Genomic DNA, 10,334 nt, shown 5'->3' on the forward strand with positions numbered 1-10,334 from the left:
CTTCAGAGCCCCATGCTCCAAAATGCAAAGGAGCCACATGAGATTCCTGAATGTTGGCAGAGGTCATGTGAGGTTCCAGAATGGCGGAAGCCACGTGACATTCCAGAATGGCAGCAACACAGAGATGTTTTTCCTCACAAGAATCAGGTAGACAGAACCCAGTGATCCAACTGCTGGATCCTTACAGCCAAGGGAGGGAAAAATAAAGCCTGGTTATGGATCCAACTGGCAGCCAACTGGTAGCTACTAGCATCCTCATGGTGCCAGTTTTAGGTACAAGAATAATGTGTGAATTCCGAGGGTAAGATGGCTTCCATCTCAATCACAAAGGGGCTGGGTTAGGCCAAGTGGTGTGCCTCTGAGAGAGCAAGTCATAAAGATAGCAGGGTAAAGCCAAAGGTTCGATGGAGACCTCAAAAGTTTATAAAAACCGAACACTTAGGTAGATCATCCAAGGAAACAAAGCTACTAATGGCTAGCAGAGAGGCTTTAAGAGAAATGCTGCCGTGGGAGCTGAGATCCCCGGAAGTGCCTGCTACAGGGGTGGAAACACCCAGGGCTATCAGAGCTTACAACAAGAGAGGTTGTTTTGAATTGCCGAGCTTAAAACCCAAAGACTTGATATTTGCCCTGATGGACTGGCTTTGTTCCCAATGCTTTATATTCCCCCGTTTTTAACTTTTGGAATGGTCACGTTTATCTCGTGCCTTTTCCTTTCCAAAATGTTTAACCTCATTTCCCTGATACAGGGGGTTACTGTGAAGAATTTCCCATAGATACCATTGAGCGGGGACGTGGCCAGTAGCAGAGGGTGATGATTAGTGAGCCTTAGGGTTAGGGAAGCCCCCCGGAGCCAACAAACAGGCCACCCTCCCCTCCTGGGGCGAGGGGGTGGGTGGGGAAGGTGCGATGGACAGCCCGGCTAGTCAGGGTTAGTCCCTTTGGTCCATTGGCCTTGGTTTTGGAAGCTGGCAGTTCCCATGTCACCGCTCTGATGCCACCGCCTATTCCACCTGTGGCCACCGGAGGATGCAGCTGCGAACTCAGCCACAGTGAAAGATCCAGAACTCCAGGGAGACACAGAGGCAAAGCCATCCCAGACACGGCACAGGATACATGCATTCTGGGGTGGACCTGTCGCATGTTGGGGCACACAGAAGCGGGGATGGCACCCCCTTTGGGTTAGGGTTAGGTTTAGGCTTAGGGTTAGGCTCAGCGTTAGGGTTTTAGGCTGTGGAAGCTAGGGAAGGTGATCTGACACCGGCTTTTCTGGGTACTGGCATCTTGCTGGGGTAGTGTGTGGCCTCACATCTGATCCCAGTGGTTTTTCCCCACCTCTCTTTTCACCCATAAGAGCCTGGAGCTAGCTGCATAGAATGCCATCTATCCCAAGGGTCACACCACGTTTCCTGCGGTGCCCATGGCTCGTGATGACTTACGATGCCATATGCAGCAAGTACCATGAGATGCAACCAATGCCCTGCAAAGAGGAGCCGAGTGCCTGGCAGCCCTGGCCTGACATGCCCGCTTTTACAGCATGGCACAGCCCTCTCTACTGCAGGGGTTGCCTGCCCTAGCTATTGTCCTGTCCCTGGGAGTCAGCAGAGGTACGGAGAGTCTTCCTGGGATTGTCAGAGCACCTGGACCCTGGCAGTGCCTCTGGGGATATGTGTGTCCCCTTTAACCACCAGGGGGGCTGTCTCATCCAGGAAGAAGAGTGGCAGGCAGGGAAGTCCATGGCATGGTAGTGAGGGCTATTTCTCTCTGCTAGACAACCACGTGGCATGGCATTCCATCGGTGCAGAATGTGAGCTTCTGTTGGCTCAGATCAAAAAGGAGTATATCCCTTGTGCAGGGCTTCCCGTGTGGGGCCCAGACTTCGTTTGGAGCCTGGAGGCCTCTAGGCGATATGTATCTGCTCAAAGAACTGCACAAAGGAATTCTGGAGCAGACCAGTGAACAGTCAGGTGAAACTTGACACCTACCTCCTAAGAAAACAGGAATCACATAGGAATTTATTTCTGCTGTTATTTACCTCATAAACAGGTTGATGTTGAACAGTTGGTGTTGAAATGTTGTTTATTCTAAACACTCATTAATACTACACATTTAATGTTTTATTGGTTTTATTTTTGTTAAGTACTCATTGCTTAATATAATACAACTTATAACATTAAAGTTAATAATTCATCAATAGGAATAGTACTAAAAATCAACATTGGTGTAATATACCCACCCCATAATGTGCCTTTCCAAAACTTTACTGTGATGCTCCTAGATTATTGACCCAGGTCAGTAGACTCTGCCTTCTTCTAATTCTGTGCTCATCTGGTTGCTGTGTCTGAACAGTTCCCAAATTACTAGAGGCTGAAAGTGACCTTCTGAAGGGTCACTATAATGGCTGTTCCAATGATGAAACTGTACCATATTGCTCTGTCCCTTCTTCCACCATGTCCTGTTGCCAGTGTTACTGAGAAAGACACCGATAGATTGGAGGTAGTGCCACGCTCTGTGAAAGCACATGTGAACGCAATCCCAGCAGTAGCAGCAGAGTAGCATTAACTCTACACACCAATCCCAAAACGCAGCTGTGTAGACCTGCGCTTGCACGGGAATGGGAGCTGATCCATACAATTTCCAAAAGAAATATCCTGGGAAGCTTGGTGTGGTGGTGCATGCCTGTAATCTCAGTACTCAGGATACTGAGGCAGGAGGGTCATTGTGAGTTTAAGACCAGCCTGAGCTACAAAGTGAGCTCAAAGCCAGCCTGAACTGCATAGTGAGAGCCTGTCTTGAAAAAGAAAAGAAAAGAAAAGAAAAGAAAAGAGAACCCAGGAACTCTGCCTCACTTCTCGTGGCCACATGAAAAGTTAGGGTCTCTATCTCATCACCCAGAAAGTAATCCAAAGAAACACTATGACCAAGTTGTAGTAGAAAGAGAATTTTTATATAGATTTTCTACGTACATCAAATAAAATGGCCTCACCCAACCCGAGTAACAAATTTTGTTTCCACATTGTGTAATGATTCCCTCATCCTCTGCTCCCCCTTCCATGTCCAAAACCCATCTCAGGGTCTCCCATCATCCAGGATGCACTGGTGAAAGGTATTTTAGCTGCTACTATGTTGGAAACCAAGGTGACCTGTCCTCAGTAGTGTAGTGCAGAGTGTAGTCCATGAGAGCTTCTCTTCCAGCTGGTAGGGAGGGCTGGAGGTGGTACCCTCATGTCCTACAGCTCTGAGACAAGAACTGGATGGAGCCTGCAAAAGGGAACAAGGTAGCAGGAGGGATCAGGATGTGGCCAACCTCACTGACCAGTGCCTGTGGGCATCAGCAGAGATCTTCAGTGGCCGGATGGGTGGGTGCATGGGTTATCTCAGGCATGGGCAGCATGAAGTGCACAGTGCAGGTGATGGGAAAGTATGTGCAGGCAGGAACCTGAGGCTAGCAGGGTACCAGGTCCATCATGAGTCCTCCTTGGAAAGTGTCAACCAGACCTTTGATTATAAAGAGCAGAAAGCATTCGAGGCACTGTTGTGTCTGGGATTTAGGTAAGAATTTGAGCTGTGAAGCAATGAAGGCCAGGCTTGGGTGGCAGATACTACGAGGCAGCCTACCCTTGTTCTTCCCTTCCCTTCCCTTCCCTTCCCTTCCCTTCCCTTCCCTTCCCTGCCCTGCCCTGCCCTGCCCTGCCCTGCCCTGTCCTGCCCTGCCCTGCCAGCCCTGCTGAGCATAGCCATTCACCTTATTACTCAGTGTGACCAGCTCTGCCATCAGATCAAGAGGAGAAACCAGAGGGGCTGCTTCTCTCCTTGACCAGCGGGTTCTCTGTGGCCCTAGGCACAGGCTGGGAAAGCCCTACTGAGGGGCCTGGTGCTGACGGTGCCTCTGGCTCTAGAGTCTGTGGTAGAGCACGCTCCAGCTCTGGAGGTACTGAGGCTCAGTCCAGCTCTAAAGCCAGCCCTGCAGCTGCATCTTTTTCCAGGATGGGTGCTGAAAGGGACTCTTGCTCAAAAGCAGATGATGGAGCTGGCTCTTCCTCCACAGTCCCTATGGTGCTTGGAACTAGAGCTGGTGACAGAGCTGCAGGGGGACAGAGGCTCACCGTGACTGCAGATTCCTTCTCAATCCCTGCCTACAAGAGAAGCTGCACCACTGACCCCAATGCAGGATGTCTGCCCAGCCTGCAGGCTGCTGCCCAAAGGTTCTGAGGCTCATCTCTACTCCTGGTCCCATGTCAGCCACAAAGCCTACTCCCAAGACAAAGCACACAGCCCTCCTCCTGTGCCCTCCTGTACCTAGTCCAGCACTGCTCACCTTCAGCTTTGGCCTTGCTGGACTCCATGTCCTGCAGCTGAGCCAGGAGAAAGTGGGTGCGGTGCTCCAGGTCTGAGCCAAGCATGCTCAGCTGCACATAACCCAGCACCAGGAGGCTGGGAAAGTCAGGAGGTTTCCAGAAATCATACCAGGCCTGCTCCATCCAGGTGCCCAGGATGACATGGTGCTGGGAGCAAGCAGGCAAAGGGAAGTAGAGTCAGTGACCTGCCCAACTCACAGAGTGGCCTCTGCAGTGGACTGCACATGGGCTGGGCTCCTGGTGGATCTCTATGCAGAGGTCAGGCCAGCCCAGCCCGAGCTCCTTCGTCTGTCCAGGCAGCAGCAGGCTGACTCAGCAGACACAGGCTGCAGAGAAACCACTAAAGGCATTGGGGCCAAGAACCACTGTGGGACTCCTCTCTCCTTTTTGAAGAAGCACTGCACACTGCTCTCTGGAACCAGGCCTCCTGCTCACTGATCTAGGAGGCTTGGTGCTCCTGCTTGGCATGCAGAGGAGCTTGGTAACATCTCAGTCTGAGACTCACACTGCTGGGCTGCCTCTCCATATTTGTGGTACCCCAAAGGCTCTTGTCTTCCTACTCAAGTTCTCCTAAGTGTACTGTAGTCCCTTGCACTTGCTACACGCTTTAGGCACTTGCTGAGCACACATCAGCAAGGGAAGGAGGCAAGGTGTAAATGGGCTGCTCCCCACACCAGCTCCATGTCCCATTCTGGGGACTGGGGCAGCCCAGGAAGGAGGGCTTGTTGTTCCTCTAGATCCTCAGAGGGCCTAGCTCAAAGCTCCAGCATCTCCCACTGTTCCCAACATCCCTGGGACCCTCAGTAGCCCCTCAGTATCCTTGTCTTAACCACCAGCCCTAACCCTCACCCTAACCCTAACCCTCACCCTAACCCTAACCCCAACCCCAACCCCAACCCCAACCCTAACCCTAACCCCAACCCCAACCCTAACCCTAACCCTAACCCTAACCCTAACCCCAACCCCAACCCCAACCCCAACCCTAACCCTAACCCTCACCCTCACCCTCACCCTAACCCTAACCCTAACCCTAACCCTAACCCCAACCCCAACCCCAACCCTAACCCTAACCCTAACCCCAACCCCAACCCCAACCCCAACCCTAACCCTAACCCTAACCCCAACCCCAACCCCAACTCTAACCCTAACCCTCACCCTCACCCTCACCCTAACCCTAACCCTAACCCTAACCCTAACCCTCACCCTCACCCTCACCCTAACCCTAACCCTAACCCTAACCCTAACCCCAACCCCAACCCTAACCCTAACCCTAATCCTCACCCTAACCCTAACCCTAACCCCAATCCCAACCCTAACCCTAACCCTAACCCTAGCCCTAACCCCAACCCCAACCCTAACCCTAACCCTAACCCTAACCCTAACCCATAGGCAATGCCAGGAACTTTAGCCATCTCTCAGGAAGCACTAGGGAGACCTGGAGTTTGCCCAGCAGTCCCCAGAACTACAGCCTCTCTCCCCTCCGTGTCCCTACTCTGGAGCCTGGAACCCTCCCTCTGGACTTACAGGCCTCTCCCTTGGCTCACTTTTTGGCTGGACCCTGAGCCAATCTGTCCTTGCTGGAGTAGGGCAGGATGCAGCTGTACCTAGGGGAGGCCATGAGGGTGTCTCTTCCATGACCCCTGTCTAAGGAGGGCAGGTCACTGGCTGACCCCAAAGGAGAGGGCCCTGTGAAGGGAGTCTGCTGTGTTTTCCCCCAAGCAAGGTGCTACGTTTGTTCAAATGGAGCCGTGTGTGGCAGACACCTTGTACATGTGCAGTAAATGAATGTGGCCCTCTGTGTCCCAGATGTCTCACATGCCCTTGGTCCACCAACAAGGCTCCTGCTTTAGCTGTGGCCAGGATGAGAACTGCCCTTGCCCTAGCATATTGTCCCACTTCAAGCCCCAGGTGGAATCTGGAAAGTTTTGTTCCATGGGTAAATGCTTTGCCCTGGGCCCCAGGCAAGTGAAGCTCACTTGAGGCTAACAGTTCTTCATGAAGTTGGAAGTCACACTGGAGGGTTCCAAAGCACTGGCTGGCCCACTGTGCAGCAGGCACTTGCAGGACTGATGCATTCTGGTCCAGGTGACTCCCCACGGGGAGAACCTCAGAGCACTCCAGGTTCTCAATGTAAACTGGGCTTCCTAGATGTGCAGGGGACCTCCAAGACCCAGGCAGGAAGTGATGGGCCCCATCCCCAGCCTTGGCATTAGAAGACATCAACTTTGTGAACAGGAGGTCCAGTGCCTGCTGCATGGTGCCAAACCTGTGGTGGCTTCGCAAAAAGCTGAGCAGAAAGTGGGAGTCCCCACTCAGTAGAGTGGGCACCAGGCAGTTTACCATCTTCTCTAGGTGCCTTGATGCTGTCCCAAGGCTCCCCATGCTGAAGGGCTCTTCTGGACTCAGGAACAGCTGACCTTCACCCTGAGTAGGACCAGGGTGGCAGGAGGAGTCAACCATGGAAACACCAACTGCAAGGTCACTCAGGGTCATTCACTGAAGTGAAAGGAGTGTAACCCTGTTTTCCTGGATATTCACATACACACACACACACACACACACACACACACAAGACAGAGACACACAGACACAGGCACACACAGACACACACAGGCATACACACAGACACACACACACACACCAACACACAGACACATACGCAGACACACAGACACACACACAGAAACACACACAGGCTCACACACACAAACTTACACAGACACACACAGAGATACAGACACACCCACAGAGACACACAGACACAGAGACAGATGCAGCCACACACACAGACACACACAGAGACACATGCAGCCACACACACAGACACACACACACAGACACACATATAGACACACACAGAGACACACACAGACACATACACAGACACACACACAGAAACACACACAGACACACACACACACATAGACACACATACACAGACACACTGACCCCCCCTCCAGAATATAGAACACCACAACACAGCACATACATTGAAATGTGGGACATGAGACACAGGAGAGACCTAATGGGAAACGATAGGATTTCATTTTTAGGCATGCATCAGTCCAACTCATAAATCCAAAATGGCCAAGCAAAGGACAAAGGACAGGTTCCAGCTTTTATCTGTTTGGTCCAGGGGGTGGGTTTTTGGCATGGGACTTGTGAGAGGCAGAAGTCAGACAATGGTAGTTTGTCAAATTGTTTGTTTGGGTGTATTTGGTATTTTGTTGGCCCTGTTCAGACACAACAGGGTGTTTCACTCACAGGGAAAAAAGTTACTGCTTCAACCAAAGAGCGGGCCACACCACAACACATCACAGCACACCCCATGACACCATGCCTCATGTCACCTACCCTAAGAGGCATCTGGGGTCACCTTGGAAGACTGAGAGTGGTTGGAGGGCCAGTGCTTACCTTCTCTGGGCTGCTGTGTGCCACATTTCCCTTCTCTGGGGCAGTGGCCAGAGACCTCTGAGGTGAGGCTTGGCCCGCCATCTCCACACATGGTGTTGGTACCCACTCTTCCTAGAGCCTGGGACTCAGCCCATTGGGAGACAACTTGTGAATATCCCGCTTTGTCAACAGTTGACTGTGTCAACTGACAAGTGAGCTGGCTGCTGTTACATTTGAAACGTGGGTGCCTGGCTACCAGGTTCCATTCCATCATCCAGGAAGTGAGGTCACTTCCCAAGGCCCCCTTACCTGAGCCTCCTGCACAGGAACTCCCCACACAAGCCCCAGTGTGCATCTCTTGGTATACAGATTGTGATCAACATGATTTTCTTTGCTCTTTCATCTTGGGCTTCCATTAAAGTGAGACTCTTCATAACCTTTTAAAAAAATTTATTTAAAGAAAGACTGACCAAAACAGAAAATGGGGAGAAATAATACATACATTCAGAGAAAAAATAAACAATAAGAAATCACTAGTTGATGTTTACATACTGTCCTTTTACAAATAGTTGTGCAAGATACAAAAGTGGAACATATAAAGTGGGAATTCAAACAGTGAGACTGCAAACAGTTCTGTTCAACTATCCAACAAAACTTAGTAATACGGTTGTCAATCATATACACTTAAACATACATGCAGTTATCCATATCTTCATTTATGTGCCCCACCCCGAAAAGTGGGGCAAAGTGGGAGATCTAGTGGAGCGGGAGGGCGGGGGGGGGGGGGGGAGGCAAGCCGGAGGAGGAGGAGGAGGAGGAGGTGGAGGATCAGGAGCAGGACAGCGGAGGGAGCGAAGGAGGAGAGAGCCGGGCGTGGGCAAACGCGCCCCACAGAATGGGTGGTGGCGGATGGGGGAGCAGACTGAGACTAGGAGTAGTCAAGGGCGATGAGGGAGGCCAGAGATGGGGCGAGCTAGGAGGGCACGAAGCGGGAGGGACACCAGCTCACCCCCACCCCCTGCAAGCGGCAATGTGGGAAAGAGGATAAGCGACGACAACAAAGACACCATCAGACCCCTTAGAGCTTCTGGCCGGCAGCTTGCCATGGCCCCCTCACCCTCACACCGTCCACCACCGGCTGAGGGGAGGCGGGCCCTTGGAACCCACTGACAGCGATCAGCGAGACTGCGCGCTACCACAGTGCGCAGCGCGCAACAGCAAAGGACACCAAGTCATCCAGCAGGCCGTCTCCAGGGCAAACACATACCCAGGGCGCGGTCTCACTCAAAACCGGAGCCTGGAGTCCAGCCCGAACCCAGCGGGGAGACATCCATTTCTCCAGGACCCACGAGGAACCCCTCCTCCACCGGGAGGGACCGTGGCGGGGGGGGGGGCACACGATGGGGTGCAGGCTCGCCACGAACCACAACCCCACCCCGAGCCACCCCCCTCACCAAAACCAACACCTTGGGCATGCCACTCTCACTGGCCCTTTCTCTTCCCAACACAGCTCCATCTCGAAGCCCAACCCCCATGCACACGCCTATGGATGATGAGGGTGGGAGTGAGCTCCGGCCCACAAGGCGAATCAGGCATGCGCCACATGTCTGCACTTAGGGGGACAGAGGACACACCAACCTGGGCCCTGCGAGGAAATCCCATGCCGCACGACCCTTTGGAACAACTAGTGGGTCGCAATTGATTGGCAAATGACTCTCAGACAGGTATAGCCCCAGGAGGAACCCGGGGCCTCAAGTGTGTTCGAAGTGTCAATGATCAATGTGTCCTGCAATTCACATTGATTCTCACAGCTAGCTGCGTTCTTTACTGATGCATGAGCCCAGTGATCCACTGCTAAGAGTCGTATGTGACCATTTGCTTTTTTTTTTCCAGACGGTCAAGGGGTGGAGAGTCCACCGAGAAGCACCCTGATACGGGCGTGACTCTACCCTGCCAATGAGACACGGATGGGGTCGCCATGGGCCGGCCAGCAAGAAGGAACAGAGGACACTAGAAACTCCGAGGGAGTCAGGAGAGCGCGTTTTCACGCATGAGGTGGCTTTTTGGCAACCCACCAAGCTCAGCGCCACAGCCTGAAGCGCAGCAGATGAGCGCACAGGACAGAAGGACCAACCCAACAGGCGCGCGGGGCTCCCAACACCTTCCCCCTCACCGGGAATGGAGGCTCCGTGCTAAACACCAACACAACAGGGCCCTGAGGAAGGGCTGGGTATACCCCGAACCCAGCCAGGCTGCCTGGAGACAGCGGCTGTGCAAGTCGTCCTGGCCCATACCGAGGAGAAGCAGGCAGGGAAAGAGTGCATATGCGCGGACAGGGGAAAGAGCGAGGGGAGGACGGGCGCGGAGAGAGAGCGCCAAGGCGTCGGGGACTAGTGACCCCAAGTGCCGACTTCTTGCCAAATTACCCCCTAAAACGGGCCCTCAAGAGTCCCCAGCGTGACCCCACCGCCCAGATCCAAAGGACCTGGGGTGACCATATCCCAAGAGGTCTTTAAACCTCAGCACCAAAACAGGCTAGGTACCTGGATAGGGAGGCCAGATGCGCAGAAGCACCGAACAAAC

At 53.0% G+C, this 10,334-nt stretch overlaps 1 non-coding gene across 1 annotated transcript; it reads right to left on the reverse strand.

Annotated features, from left to right (window-relative positions):
• Window positions 1-9,461: 9,461 nt before the first annotated feature.
• LOC134476606 (5.8S ribosomal RNA) lies at window positions 9,462-9,614 on the reverse strand. The gene has a single exon (XR_010048452.1). It is a non-coding gene; the product is annotated as a 5.8S ribosomal RNA (ribosomal RNA).
• Between the last annotated feature and the right edge of the window lie 720 nt (window positions 9,615-10,334).

Source organism: Cavia porcellus, unplaced genomic scaffold, assembly GCF_034190915.1.
Source record: "Cavia porcellus strain 051 isolate PalLab524CR breed Dunkin Hartley unplaced genomic scaffold, mCavPor4.1 scaffold_6, whole genome shotgun sequence".
Lineage (NCBI taxonomy): Eukaryota > Metazoa > Chordata > Mammalia > Rodentia > Caviidae > Cavia > Cavia porcellus.